This window comes from Rissa tridactyla, chromosome 4 (genome assembly GCF_028500815.1).
Source record: "Rissa tridactyla isolate bRisTri1 chromosome 4, bRisTri1.patW.cur.20221130, whole genome shotgun sequence".
In the NCBI taxonomy this organism is placed as follows: domain Eukaryota; kingdom Metazoa; phylum Chordata; class Aves; order Charadriiformes; family Laridae; genus Rissa; species Rissa tridactyla.
Genome location: NC_071469.1, coordinates 57,173,457 through 57,189,728, shown reverse-complemented (window position 1 = coordinate 57,189,728; position 16,272 = coordinate 57,173,457).

The window sequence follows — 16,272 nt, the reverse complement described above, 5'->3', positions numbered from 1 at the left end:
CAAGTCCATAGTCAGATCTAGAGCTTCATCTCTGGGACTCTGCCAGAAATCTGATAAATTATTTTATCATACAAAATCGATGTGTATTCAACAGGCCAGATCTTGGGGTTCAAAAAAGAAGGGCTGATGGATCATTATCTAGGTACAGTCCATGCATTAATAGGTTCATTTGTATTTTATCAGGACAGCAATAACCGATTAAACAAATCATGCAAACTTCTTAGATTAAATAACCAGCAGAAAGTGAAAATACCCTGAGTTTTCAATAGGTCAGTTTGAATATCCCTCAGCTACTGATGCTTTTTAAAGGCTTTGATTTTTTTCATTATTTTTTTCCCCATCTAAGCCATCTCTTGCCTTGTTTGAATTAAAATCTCATCATAAACTGTGGAGGGGAAATTGGTCTGAAGGACTGTACCTCAAACATGCTGCTGTGTCAAGAAAGCCCTCCTGGCAGCCTACAACTTTTTGGTGAACAAAGGAAATGTTTCTCTGTTGTTTGTAGATGCTCTGCTTTCACAAGCAACTAGTATTATTTATCTAAAGTCAATAAAAACCTTGCGGAAAATCAAAACAATTTATAAAAGGAAGCATTTGGTTGAAGCTTTACTTTAAGGGATTAACAAAACAAAACAGAAACTATAAAGCTCATCACAAATCACAGTTTCTTAATCACCTGATTAATTTTCCCAAGGGGTTACAGGAGGTCTCCTGAGAAGATACATGGTCCTGTGCTGCCCAGCAGGAACTCAGCATCTTGAATACTCAGGCCCCTCTTCAGGGAAATGCCTGAAGAATACGAGGGAGGGCTCTTCACTGCTCCCCTCTCAGGCAAAATGCCCACTGAATTCAATAGGATTTTTTCATGAGTAAGTCAAGCAGGATTTGGCTCTGGAAGGACATAACAAGATTGAACAGACTTGGTTCCCAGTAATGGCGTCCCATTGTGCTGTGGTATGGTAGAACATGCAGTGCTGGAGTGCATTCTGTCAGTGCCTCCGACTTCCAGAGGATATTGTAATATCTCATTATTGTAAACTAGAAGAAAGGGATCTGGTAGAATTAGGACTGGAGATTATTGTAGGGTTTTTCAGTAGTACAAAAAAAGCAAAGAAATGTAGCCATTATGAATACAGGATATTAATAGCTTACATTTGCTCTGTGAACTGTCTTTAATTTCAACCAAGTTGAGGCAGATGACATGTTTCTCAGTGGTGCCTAGTGGCTTCATTCTAATTTATGGATACATTACCAAAAGTGTGACTAAAAAGGCCCAGCTTGCAAGTTGTTGATTGTCTCCTGTGAGGATCTAAGTGATTTACCTCTCCCTGATTTCACTGACTCTACAAAGCCTGCATGTTGTGTTGGATTTGGGAAGTGAGGCATCTGAAACAGGCCTTACAAAGCACCTTGAGGACTTGGCATAGGCGACAGGGTAAAACCTGGTATATTCCCTGCCTCAGCTCTGCATATTCCCATCAGTGGATGCTGGACACTTCCATCACACCATGGTGCAGGGACTCTGTCACAGGGTGATCCAAGCTCAGGTGACCCATAAATCCTACATGCCTTGCAGCCAGCAACCTCCAAACAGTTTCTGGAAGGGCACCAGAGCTGATATAGCTGATGTGAACCATGGGTTGTGTATGCGATGCGAGTGAGCTCTGCCCTTTCGTAGAGCAAGCTGTGGTGTGCCTTGGGCCCATACCAGGAAGGAGCTCAGGCCATGCTTTCTTCTGGTTATAACTCAAACTTTATGCCTGGTCAAAGACTTTTGTCCATGTGATAGAACTAGAAGGTGAATATGAAAATAGGCTGGAAATTGAGTGAAAAATGTTTGCTCAGAATATGGTTTAGACATACTCAGTTTGCACCTACAAACACACAAATCTTTCTTGCTCATACAACTTCTAGACCAAATATTTCACAAATCCTGGGTATTATGGCGTAGCCAATTTTCTCTAGACTTCTGAGAGACACTTGCTGAAGAACAAGTGTATCTGGCTTTGCTAGGTCACCCTGGTACAAATGGGAACAGCTGACAGATTAAGGGGTATCTCTGGAAGATTTTAGGTGTGCCCATGACCCCACATCAACTGTGGTCATCCTCACCTGGGGTTCTGATTATTTGAAGAAGGTTCCAACGGGCACAGGAGTTGCACCAGCCCTCAGAAAGCTGGAACTTGCCTGTAAGAAATACCTCTGAATGCTGTAGTGAGAGGACTGGGGGATTCCATGTGATTTTCCTGTCACCCTGATACAAACAAAAATCAATGCTTGTCCTGGTTGGGGTTTTGTCAGTTGATACAACTTTTGCTATTCTTTGCTCCAAAAGGATTGCATTTGTAAGTCCTTTGACACACACAGAGAATACTTCTGAAAAACACTCTGAAAGGTCTGTATGCTGTATATGGAATGTGTGCACATGTGTGTACACACACACAAATAAAATATTGGTAAGCTGAAAAGCGGAAAGCACCAAGTATGCAGTGAAAACCACAAGCGACAATACAACTTCATGATATTATTTTTTTTTAATAATATCTTTGCATTTACAGAGTCTCTGAGACTGTCAGCGGTACCTGGAAGGCATTACATGAACTTTTATTTAACACAGACCTATCTCTGATGTGCGTTATTAATTGATATTTATAGACAAGTGCATTAAGACTGATCTGAGTATGGACACTACTATAAAGACACAAATATATTTAGCTGTTTTTTATAGTTCCTTAAGATCAGTCACCAGAGACAGAGAATAATATATATTTGATATGAATAACATCTGTATTTGCGTCTAAATAGAGGAGGAAATGCATCTGCCTTCAGTAGATCTCTCTTTTTAATGTTTCGGCCTGCAAGAAATGCACGTTAATAGCAGCTTCTTCCCTGAGGAAGGTTTTGAACTGGAGTACTTGAGAAGAAACTTACAACAGAGCAGCCTAAAGTGCCACCCAGTCCCTTTTAATTAGCACATATAAGTCCCCCTACATCCAAGATATGATTGAGAATTTCTGCCATTTCATTTTAATATCAGTGTTATATGCTAACGTTTGTCAGACTAAGCTAAAAAGCCACTTCTTTTTATGTTGTTTCCCACATGCAGAGCAGACCTCTTACATTTTTGTTGGCTGCTAACGTACTAAGCGTTTTTTGGCAGCGTGCGGTTCTGGATTGAAGCCATGCATGCAAGTCTTCCACAGTAAGTATGGCCCAAAGGATTAGAGATCAATGGATTTAGTTATCTGGTGAAGTTCCCCTGCCTCTCTGGTGCTATTAAAAGGTTTTGCTATTGTAACGAGCACCAGAACTTTTCATTTTAAACTTGCCCAACCGAGGCTTCCACTTAGACTGCAGAGTGTAAGAAACTTACTGGACTTCTGCAGGCAGCTTTACTGTCGTGCCACTGAAATGCAAGTCCAAGAAAAACACAAACGAATATTTCATACATTTGAAGACAAAAATTGTGCATAAAATGGGGGGGGAGACCGGGGGGGTGGGGTGGGGGGGGAGCGGGGATGAGACAGGCCCCAACATGGTAGTGTATTTTCTCAATGTAACCAAAGGACGCTGTCTTAGAGAAAATTGCCTTCTAATTAGTTCATAATCAAATCCTGAGAAATGGGGTAGAGCTTGTGTGTAAAAGTCTGTTATCTGAAGCCTGAGGGAAAGGAATCCTCGGTCTCAAGAGCTCGGGAGCCTCCAAACCACAGGCCTGGCCTGCGGCAGGGCTGCCGCTGGCTGTTGGCTGAGGCCTAGTGGAACTAGTGGACGCTGCCCACTGCTCCCTGCTCCGCCACTCGCTCCGGTGCTTTTGTGTGCTGTTCAAAGCTACTGATTCCGGCCTCAAAATACCCGCTTCCCCCCACTTCCCTCCGCGAGGCAACGCGAACAGCTGCCGCGGAGATTTTCTCTGCAGTGCATGTGTGGAGATCCCTCCTGTGTTTGGCGTCCCCGTACAGCAGAAACGTATCATGAAGCCCTTCAGGATTTGGCCCATGCTGTGTGTGAATATCTTGGCTTTCAGGTTTGAGGGACTAAGCAGTTTTTTATTTTCTTTTTTTTAACCATGGAACTGCCTGGGGAGAGAAAAGCCTGAACACAGCTGATTTAGCATTGTCTTTTTTAAGGTGAACAGAATAAGCCGTTCCAGGCATTTTCCTTCATAGTGGACTTCATAGTGTAGGTGAAAGTACAGCTCAAGTTTGTGTCCACCCTATATATACAGGGAGTGGGAAGGCAAAAGGGAACTCTTCTACACTTTCCCACTATCTTTACCCAGGCCTTGGTACAGCTTCAGGCACTATTCCTGTAGCTACCAAGCTTCATGGGACTAATCTCTCCAAGAAGGGAAATTAGAAGAAAATTGTGGAAGAGTAAATTCAACTTTCCCACCTTTGTATTAGCAAGCTGCAAATAATGACACATACTGCACTGTCTGGAGATAAAACAACATTCAGCGCACAGGACAGATTCCAGTTTGAGCCATAAATTGACACAGTATTAATTCCATCCAGAAACATTTTACTGTTCAGAGCTACAGTTCACATTGCACTGTATATTTAGGAAATTCTTTGCTGCTGAAGTGACCAGCACACATCAAAACAACCCCAAATTGTACCAAGATGACCCTCCCGCCCCCATGGTTAAAGAAAGTACCACCAACAGCAAACCATCGACAACTGTTAACTCAAAGTCTTACCAGGGTGACAGCCAGCTTAGCTCAAACACTAGCATCGAACTAAAATAAAAACCTGGCAAATGAAGGACAACATATAGTGGAAGAGGACACCACTCCTGAAGGGGTGATCTGGTTTTGATAAAAAGCTCACTTCTGATTTCAGGATTTTGTTGTCCATGAAAAATGCCCTCAATTGCCAGCTGTCCTGAAAAGCTCTTCAAACATAGTAAGTGTGCCCAGAGATAGACTATCAGGCTACCAGGCTCCCTGGGGAAGCCACATAGTTCTGTATTGCAGAGAACAAATTGTAAATGTATTTTTCATAAGGGCAGCCAGATAAAATAAGAACTAATCCAAATACCAAACTAAGTCCAAAACCTTTGTGAGAGCTCAGATAAACACCCCCTAACTTATCCATGCAAGTATCGTTTGGCCATAAAAAAGCTCCTCTAATTTTGCTGCTGTCCCAGACTCCTAAAAAAATCCTGTCCTGCAAGCATCTGCCATTCCAGGATGACAGAGGTACTTTGGAGCTGCCACTCAGATGAGCTGAACTTTTGGAGCCGTATCCAAACTGAATTTCTGAAACCTCTGCAATTTTAGAGGTTCACCCTTCAATGGTTTTTAGGTGATTCTAGATTTGCTCATTATCAATAAAAAACACACCAAGAAGTCTTTATATTCATTTCCATTTTCCGATATTGCTGAGGCTCTGAAAATTGTTGCATACATATAAGACGCTGAAATAACTACCTTTCCTGTAGCTAGACTGCACTAAAACAGTTTTGCTCATGACAGTCTCTGCTACTGCAGATCGTTTGAAGCCAGGGAGGCAAATGGGGATCTGAACTTTGTCAAAATTGGAGCTGGTCTGTGTCTGAAGTTTACCTCAGCACAGTATAGAGGTAGGAGCCAGCCAAATACCTCAGATCTGAATGTTGTCTGCTTGGGGAAGCAAGTGTGCCCTGAAGTCTCTGTTCGCGGCCATGACCCTTTTCCCATTTGTGTTTCCATTCCCAAGGCAGCACCCAGCCCATTACAGTGCACTCATTGTCAGCATCTGCAGGTGTCTCCAGATAGAGCTCATCTTGATTTATTTTTTTCTCTTCTACTTTATCTCTATTTTAAAAACAAAAATACCCTTTGCTTTCATAATCTTTCCACCTCCCTTTTATTAAGTGGTTGCTTTAGCCTGCCTTAAACAAACTTACACCTATATATACTTTTCTTTTTTTTTTCTTTTTTTGTGCTTGACCATTTCTTCCTGCTTTTACTGCAATGATCTGAGAATCCTAAGCCACGTGAACAGGCCTGAGAGCTGTGCAGCACTGTCAAGGGCTGCAGACAGGGACAAAGAAAAGCCAGCCGAAGTCAGCCTCTCCGCCATGAGTGCTGCTAGAGGAAGAAGCGCAGAATTAGGGCCATGACGTGGTGGCTAGAAGTGAGGTTATTACACAATCTGTATAATCATAAAAGATTCCTCCCATTTCCTGATTAGGGTGGGAAAAGAAATCTCAAAAAACGCCATACATAGTGTGATCTAGCAGCAAAGGATTTAATGAAAAGGGGTTGTCTGTTCCTTTACTAAATGACATCAACAACTTTCAGTTTTCTTTTGTTTCTAACTTACTAGTGAGGGAATTGTGTTTAATTTAAAATATTTCTCAACAGCTTGCAAAGAAAACAAACCTAGAAGCAAATGTCCAAACCTGTTTTCTTCTGGTGACTCATACTGATATTATTCTCAGTCCGTATTTATATGTTAATGCAATCATACCTATGTCCTTCCCCTCATTTCCCAGCATGTCTTCTTTCACTACTCTTCTTGTAGCACTCCCCAAAGGTTTGCCTGTATCAGTCCACAGTGACTGATTTACACACTAGAAAGTCTCTGAAAGCATAAAGATGCATCATGCATAGCACTGCCTCAGTTTAGAGCAGGGACATGCACAAATTAATTCCCATGATATTTATGGGAACTTAAACATAGAGGGGCAGAGAATTAAAACCAGGGATGCTCCCTAGTAGGCAGGGAGACTGCTGGCTAATATACTCCCTTGGATGAAATCTCACCAGGAAAGTGTTTGGAGCCTAACCCTAGACTTCACATGCCAAGTTCTTCAGTCTGGTGCTATGCTAGATGTACCAGTCCAATCTGTGGCAGTGCGTGACTCAGCCAGACCTCACACAGCTGAACTGAGCTTGGAAGCCTCTGCCTATGAATTCCTGGTTTAGACTTCACTTTCTCTGCCTGTTTTCTATTAGCTCTGTGGGTTTTCAGGCTTTTATGGCAATCCTCTGACTGAAAATTACTGCTGCCCAAGACAGCCTGACTGCCAACAAGGTTGCAAACACAGAAGATCTTTTTCAGTAATTCTTTGGGGCATGAAAGGTTGGTTATTTTCAAACTTTTCATTAAATGTACATTTCTGAAAGCTGAAACGTTAATTTCCATACACTCCTCTCTCCCTTTTTCTCTCTCCCTCTCACTTACTCTCCTTTTTAAGCTGACATCAAGAATTCAGACAGAGAGAGAGAGAGTGAGGGAGTGCAAATATATTTTTCATGTAACTCTACTGAAGTCAGGGAACTTACACTAAGGAAAATCTGGGGCCGCTCTGTTTATTTTCTTATTCTGGGTTTGCTTAATTTCATGCCACTTAAAATTACATTTAATTGCAGCAGTTCTCTATTTCATTTTCAGTCGCACTCCTTTCCCAGCATGTTCCCCAGGACATTGGAAGAAGAGAAGGCTGAATCAGTTTGGAAAAACGTGAATATTTCTGAATGTGTGGACTTCTCACTTCTCAAGTGTGGGAGGAATATTTTACTGCCCACCTACCCATCACTCAAATGTCTTGATCAGGTTATTGAAATAAATTAACCTTAGGAATAATTATCTGAAAAGAATAATTCTTTTCCTGCCTCAAAAGGCACATCTACTACCATATAAGCTTTTTTACCTAGGTATCGTGAGCCCAGGCTGGTTTCAGAAAATAAACGGAGGAATGCCTGCATCCTCTGAGGTACCCGCTCCTCAGGACTTGACTGACCTGAAGTTGTGTTACTGGCAAATAAAACTACTCATGCAAAACTCTCACTCTATTCTAGCTGCATTTGTAGCCTGAGAGCCAAGGCCCTGACATGTGGCTGGATGTACCGGGCTGGGGAGAAACACAGTTCAAGGATTTTGTTAAAAAGCCTCTTGCTGAGGTTCCCTGACATTCATCAGCACAACCTCTTGGACCACGGTCTCCATTACTTTTGCAAATTCAGTAAACACTCACATGGTGGGGCTTAATTCTCTTGGAAGTTCATGGCAAGCAAATTTCAAAGAAGTCACACGTAGGCATTCACATGCATGAGTAGTCACACAGGAGATTGCTCATTCACCAAGGAGGCAAACAGTGCCACGTGACTCATGGAAGCACCCGTAACTCAGTTACACATCTTGAATACTGTATATGGAATATTTGGAGACAGCTGTTCATGATTAACCCAGAAAGGTTTTAAAATATTTACATTCTTCCTTGTGGCCCTGATTCAGCAAGGTACGCAGGCATATGTGTAACTAAGCAAATAAATAGCAGAGCATAGTAGGAAAGCACAGTCTGAGGAGTAACCGAGACATTTTACTTCTCCTATTAATCCTGTCCCCTTTCAATGGATAGATAGAAAACAAATTTCATTGTAGAAAAGTACGTGTAAGGAGAGGACAATGGCCTGGAAGTGGAGTGGTGTGACCTGTTCACGGATCAGTGCTGGTCCTCAGAAATGTAGAAAAAGTCACACAAGAATAGAAAGCATGTGGGATAATTTTGAAAGAAGTCCCAGTTTAATATATTTTTAATGCCAAAACCCTTTGTTGCAAGTGAGTTTTGCTTGTGGATTTTTCATGAGCAGGAAAAGAAGATACATTCATTGGGTGATTTATGCATTTCAAATTATTTGCTCAGCTCACTGCAGAATGAATTGATACACTACAGAAACCCATATTACATCTATTTCCCCTTCCTGTAGCTTTGAGGATACATGGCAAAACAGCTTTGCTTAATGCCATATTCATGTGTCCTGTGGGAGAAAAACTACTTTTTTTGTTCTTCTTCTGCATCTGTGTATTCATTAAACACACACACACACACACACACACACAGAAGCACTGAAATATGAAGAGATCCCTAAAAGCAAAGCAAGCTGAGTTGGAACATATTTCTGAATTTGTTTGCAAACCTGCGACAGTGAACAAGTCTCAAAAAATGATAGTTAGGTGAGACTGCAAAGTTTTGGGGAAGTTCTTTGAACACATGTAAACATGATGTGTGTAGGCAAATGTTTAACTTGCCTTTTTTACTTCTACAAATTATATTATGAAATCAGATGTCTCTGACTTCTTAGGAATGTCAAATCAATGTATTCCTTCAAAACAGATAATTGCAGGGAACTGCTCTGCTTCTCAGCTTCTATAGTTTTGATTGTTCCACTTTCAGGCTGATAATGATCAGACACTTCAGCTGTTTTAGCAGTTCATTTACATAATACAGGTAGTTTTGGAAACATCACCTGCAGCCCCAAATATAGTGTGTTAGACACTGCAGACTCTGAACAAAAAAGACGCAAACACATTGAGTTTATGCAACTAGAGGACAGAGACAAGTCTTGTGTTTTCATTCGCTGCCCTTTGATCACAGGGACCTACATTTTAATCCATCCTAGGCAGAATCATGGAAAATGTATTTGATCTGATAGCTGTATCAGCACTAGTTTAATACGCTTCTCTCTCAGATTCAGGATTGAAGCATCTAGATTTAAAATGTCCTTCTGGTGCCAAAAGAGATTGAATTTGACAGATTAGGATTTATGAGTACTGCTAACACGTAGCAGAGGTCATCTGATATGGTCACTCCTATATTGTTCCTATGAGAGAAAGCATTGTAGTGGTTTGGAAGTAGCAATATGGAAGATATAGTGTATGTCTTGTTACCACACACGTAATTAGGATCTTAATGAGAAGCTTTCTATTAACATCATATTAGGGCTAGTGACCTAGAGGGATACAAAGTCAATGGACTCATTACATTGTGTGCCATACTGTACAAAAAGTCCCACTGAGAGCCACAGAATATTGAAGGGCCATCCATATGATGCCCTCAGGGTCTATTCTCCCTTCAATGCATATGTATAACTCTCATTAATGTTAATAGAAGTTACATCTGAATAGTTAGGGGAGAACAGACCCTCTGTTTAATACGAAAGTGTACTTGGAGGTGATTCCGTGGGAGTTTTGGGATCCAAAACAATGTCAATGAAGTTGCTACAAATCAATAGATAACCACCAAGTGAAATCAATGGGACATTGGGCACAGTCCACACCGTGTGCCCAAATGCATTGGGCATACAATGTTCCCCCTCCAAATCTCCCCAAAAAAGACCTATGGTATATTTTAAAATGGAGGCCACTTAAACCAAACCTGTCATATTCTTTATTCATCCCTTACTATTATGTAATAGGCTCAGGAAACTATTCTCATTTGACAGACAAGAAACCACCTCACCTAACTTTCATAGTCTAAAGATCAGTTAAATCTACTTTTCTAGACTCTTTTTATGATTCACAGGGACCACAAACCACCTAAAGCGCATAATAGATTCTGGTTGTGTTGAGACAAGATGACTCATCCTTCAGGGGTGCAAATTTCCCTCTGCTGGCTGCACAGGAAGTGTAGACTTAGCTGGCTCGCATCAAATGGGGTGACTGCAACCACCTCGGGGTCATATAATACGTACACCTGAGGTCTTGAACCTTGGTTTTCATGGGTCAGCCCAACTTCTCTGGCAACTATACTGCCTTTCTTTCTTGACAATCACTCTAGATCCCTGGAAATCTTCCTATCTTTGAAAAAGTAGTGTTTGCATTAAAATAGCCTCTGTGATATTCAGCGGATTTTCTCTGGAGAGCAGCCTATTCTCTGTGCAACTGCAGCATAGCTGCAGAGGCATTGCCTGGCACATGTAGAATTATAATCATTCTCTGTATATATAGCACAAAGCAATGTTTTAGATTTTTTAATTAAGGAATATAAGTCTAAAAATCTAAAAGTTCTCAGCACTGGCCTAAAGGCTCCCACTGAAACCCCTGGGCAGAGCCTCTTTGACTGCCAAGGAGCAGCAAGAGCAAGCCACTCCGATAGCTGAGGGGATCCAGGAGCTGGGAGCCAGGGCAGGGCAGCTGGGGACAGTAGCCTCATCCATGTGGGGGCAGTCCCACAGCATCCAAGCAAGAAGAAAAGAGAAGCACCAGGGCCGGTTACTGGGTTCAGCCCAAGTCCACTGATCATCCTCAAGTCCATATGGGTGAGGCAGGTCCAAAGTCAAGCCAGAAAGTCAAGTCGGTGTAGCTCAGGAAGGGGACAAAGATGAGGGCCTGAGGTTAAAGGCAGCTCTCAAGCAAGGAGGAACAGGCCTCCACTAAGACTGCAGGACAGGCATCTGCACCATACCTACACTGGCCCTGAGACCAGGCAGCCAAACCCCCAGGCAGGAGTGGTGCAACGCACTCAGGACACTGACAGCCATCGCTTCACAGGGGAAACTCCCAACTTAAATTTTTAAAATGTTCATGCTGTTACGTTTGGCTTTGTACTTGCAATAAAAGTGATAAATTTTGGAAGGAGATACGTATCATATCTCTGACTGTGGCTAGAGGAGGTCCCCATGGAGGCATGCATCAACCAAGGTGCTTTTAAATCACCATGAGTATGAGTCAACAAGTCCTGCAGCCCCCGGGCTTTATGCTACAACTGTCTTCTGCTAACACCTAGGCTGGCGATGAACCACTGTGTATTGTGTCATTAGACCACCTTGGAGCTAGGACAGACCCAGGGATAGATTTGAATTAGTGAAGGATGACAGAATGGGAAGGTGCTCTGCTGTCACGCCTTCTCCTTACCTCACCAGCATATCTGGCTACTATCACTTCATTTAAGTATCTTCCCATCCCTCAGGCGATGACTTATCTGTGATTACTCTATGACCATTTTATCTTTTATCAGACCACTCTCTGACTCACCCTACCCTGTTCTGTGCCTGGAAGCGTGTTCCCAGGAAGCGGGGACTAGTCATCAGCTTCAGCACACTTTGGTTCAAAGAAACAGCTAACACCCCTGGGTGAGATCCTCTTACTTGGTGCTTGAGAGTAACCACCGAGTCTGCTACCATTGTCAGGCTGAACCCCTGCATGTTAAAATAGCCAGTACAATCTCCAACATGGCTGCGAGGACATCATACATTGTTACTTCGTTGTCACACCTTTACCTTTTCTTATGCAAATACACGTATTTGTGAAAATGCAGTCTATTTACCCGACAGACAGCAATGACTGCGATGGAGGGTTAAAGCTCTAGAAACAAGAATTTCCACTACAGTTAAAAAAAGTAATCTGTGGTTTGGAGTTTTTCAGTGTTTCATGTAATCACAGTCCTAGTGCTTGTACTGAAAAATATATGCAAGACTGAAATCTTTTTGAACAAAACCCAATTGAGTAGGAAAAGGAAAGGACTATGTGTGTATGTGTGTGTAGGTATCTGCATACAGTCATACCTAAATCGGGCAGTGTGTGTTTGTAGATATGTCCTTCTCTCTCTGTATGACTATACGTTTAGATATATGCAGCCAGTGTGTGTATATACTACATTTAGTTAAAAAATAAAGACTTCTATTCATATCTGCCTTGAAAAATGCATAAATGTACAGACAGTTTCTTGGCCAGAACTACTGCATGCTTGACAGATATGGTCACCTCATACCAGACCTCACCTAGACCTGGGGCAAAGACAAATCCAGTTTGATTGATTGGGATATTGTGTATTCATTCATTAGTCCAGGCTTTGGCAGACAAGACCTGGCAGGTATCTTCTTGTAAGCAGACGGCTTTCCTGGTGTGGTCTTGGCTTTTCTGGCAGCTTAGCTGTGAAATTTTATACACTTCTGTGGCGGGGATTAAGGCTATCAGGACTCCAAGATTTCTCATATATTAGACAGCATATGCAGACTGAACCCTCTTGCTGCATTCCCTGTCCCTAAGAAAATGAAGTCTGCATTGCTGCTGTTGGGCTTTCCTATGTAGAGTGGGCCTGGGGCCCATTTTTCAAAGTTTCTTTTTATAAAGAAAACACCTCGAATTCATAGCAAGTTTCATGTAAGATTCTCTTCCAATTGATTTCAGCACAGTCCCCACAACCCAGACTGGGTTTTAATATTCCCTCTAGAGAGAGAATTAAAATGAAAAAGAGAACCAAAAGAGATAACCAGAAACCAAACCAAAACTTTTAGTGGTAATGCATGGTTTATAAGTCAATTATGTGTCAAAAGTACAGGTTTCCAGGCTTAAAGAGAGCTCACCCTTAAGGTTGGTATTAAGATGTGTAAGCTGAGGTACGTTGGCTACTGAAGCAGTCAGCAGAATGAAAACACAGCTCATATTGGCCATTTAAATTCTTTTTTCATTCATTATTTTCCCTAGATCATAAATCCACTGCTTTGTAAACTTGCCAAGAAAAATGTAAACTGGATCACACTGCAGAGGACAGGAGTTGTTCAAAGTGAGCAAAGTTCATCAGTTAAAAAGGGCCAATGAGTCTCAATTAAAATAAGTGTTCTCAATTCTTATTTTTCAGAAAAAAAAACATTTTATAGTACTTAGCTGGTAATAAATACATTCACATCCACTAGAAGTTTCTTTATGTACTGCCCGAATAGAATAAAATGCCTAATTGTAAGTTAAAATCAGGCCCAGAGTTCTGAGATGGGTTTCTATAGGTATGGATTCCTGGTATATGAAGGTCAAAATAAAAAAAAAAAATTAAAAAAATAAAAGTTGAATAAATTCGTTCCTTCCTTTTAAAGAAACAGTTAATACAAATTATGCACTTACACTTTTAAAGTGTTCAGATATATTAGGCTTTGAGAAGGAAAGCAAAGCATGTAAATATTGCTGATCTGCTTCTTTTTTATTATTGTCAACATGTAGTCTTTGTTTTTAATTAAATAAAGCTGACAGTATTATAGTTTCTTCATTCCCACCCATCTAATGCCAGATCAGAAGTAAGCACAGTTTTAGGCTCTGAACCTGGAAAAGCTTAGATTCAAGTTTGACTTGATGAGCATGATTTGTCTCATTAACTTCAGTGGATTGTCTTTAATAATGTCTTCTCATTTTGAAAGGAGTTAAGCAGGTTTGCAAGTAATTACAAGCACAAAAAATGAATACATTTATTGAGGTCACCATGACATGACAGAGGAGAGAGATCAATATTCTTTTGAGGGAACTCAGAGTTATCGTATTATTATTAAATAATTAAAAATTACTAAATGATTCATGCTGTGTTTTGCTTTATTCATTCAATGTTTAGGTAGGATTTTCCGTTACTTGATTAAAGGCAACTACATTTCCAGTGAGAGCATAGCCAAAATTGTTGTGTAGTATTATCAAATAAAATATTTGATAAAACAGACCTTTTGCAACTACTCACTGAACATACCTAATTTCCACCAGTGGGATCTTTTCTTGGTTTGTTTCCTCTAGCAGCTTGGATGAATAATCTTCCCCCTGCACTAACAATGGCTGTTCCATAAGTACTTATCATTTGGGTTTAGTAACTTTTGGTGTATGATTGGTCACGTGCTACTCTTTTTTCAGATGCCTAAATCTTTTCTAGTCGAAAGATGAAACCTTCCCATTAGCTATAATTGGCGCTGGATCACACTTCTGGAGGAAACTTAATGGAGTATAATATAATTCATACACAAATGTGTTCACTGAGAATTCTGCCAGTTGCTGAAGATATCACCCATCCCAGGCACTACATATCTTAACAAAGCTCCTAAAATAGATTTACCGTCTCACAAATATATAATATCACCCCCCGCCTGAAATCTTACAACAAGAATCTCCAGCCTTAAAGCAACTTGGAATATTTTTTATTTAATGTTGTTATTATTAATATCAATACTTATTTAGACAACCAAGGAAAATAATAAAAATATCTACCTCAGATAGCAGCAAATGAAAAAAATTAGTGTGATTCATAATTTATTATAACGATCTTAATTTGAGGGAATTCACTTACACTTTGTAGTTGTTTTGAGGTAAGAGTATGTACAATTGACTACTTACTTACACAAAAATTATTTTCAAAAGTAGCTAGAAGAGTTGTCTGTGTAGGTAATCAGATATTTGTGCATCTAAGGACAGACAAGGCCACAAATTAAATGTAGCTGTATAGATAGGAATAGAGAGAAGTATAACATGCCCAGTTTATTAAATACTCGTTTGCTGCATCCTCAAGTGAGATTTATGAAAAGCCCATAGAAAAATGTTTTTACAAACCAGATAAAAGTACTCTAGTCTGCTTGTTTAATGCCTGTTTTTTTTTCAAGACGACTAGCACAAAAGCGTTGTTTTTTAGCGCTGCACCAGCTTATGCATAGCTAGCATGGAAAACGCTATGTAAATAATGGTATAACAAGGATGTGTTCCCACAGTAAAATTGGACTCCCTGCTATATGTTTGTATTTAACTTGGTTCATTCTGGGCATATGTTTTTAAAAAAGCAGCAATTCCAGGGAATGGACATTTGACAGGCAGGGCTGTTCTTAGAATTGGCTACCCCTTGGAGTACTGAAATGAGAGAGCTTTGGTTAGTGAATGTCATTGCATTGCCAGTTCATCACCTATTATTATGTGAGTGACTTATCTAAGCAGGGCTGCACTGTAAGGCAGCCCCCATAGAGAAAAATAACATCCTGACATGAGCAGAATGGTTTATTGTGTACCCAATCTAAATAAACCAAGTTGAAGAGAAATCAGAGATTTACCCTCCTTCATCCTACCAACCACAAAATATATAAAGGCAGTGGTGACGACCTTTCCCTCTTCATTGCTTTTCTAAAGAGCAGAGGCTTGTCTGCAAGACAGCAGGGCAAGGGCACAACGTAGGTCTTTTTCACCTTGAGAACACAGATGAGGACCAGGCAGACCAGTTAGATGTGACACGAAAAACTGCTGGTTTTGCCTGGCTGACAATGCTAGCCCATTCTGGAAGTAGGGATGGGTCCTAATCAGCAGAGTTGGCAGAAGCGCAATCCTGCTTGCACTGGTGGTGTGGCAGCTGTGCCCTTGCAGTCAGTGCATCATGCCTGCCACAAGCACTATGGTGGCAGGAGGCCCTGCTACTCTGACTCTCCGCCTCCTTCCTCCCGTCTCTGCCCAGTTCCCAGTTATGTTGACTACAAGTTAATGCCATAATTGACCATAGCCAATTAATCCTCTAAACACCTCTAAACACCTCTGAACACTAAGTGCATTAGTTAGTCCTAGTTCACGGACGGTGAAAATGAAATAGATAAAGTGATTCACCCATAGCCACTGAAGAAATCTCTACTGGTTGGGATCAGTCCCAATCAGGCACTCAGGAATGGCTCCAAACATGCAGGATACTGTTCACTCAAACAGTTCTGTATGGATAAAAGTTTAACTTTGTTCTGGTATCTTGTTCTGGTATCCGTTTTTTGTTTTTTCCTAGCTAAAATTTCCT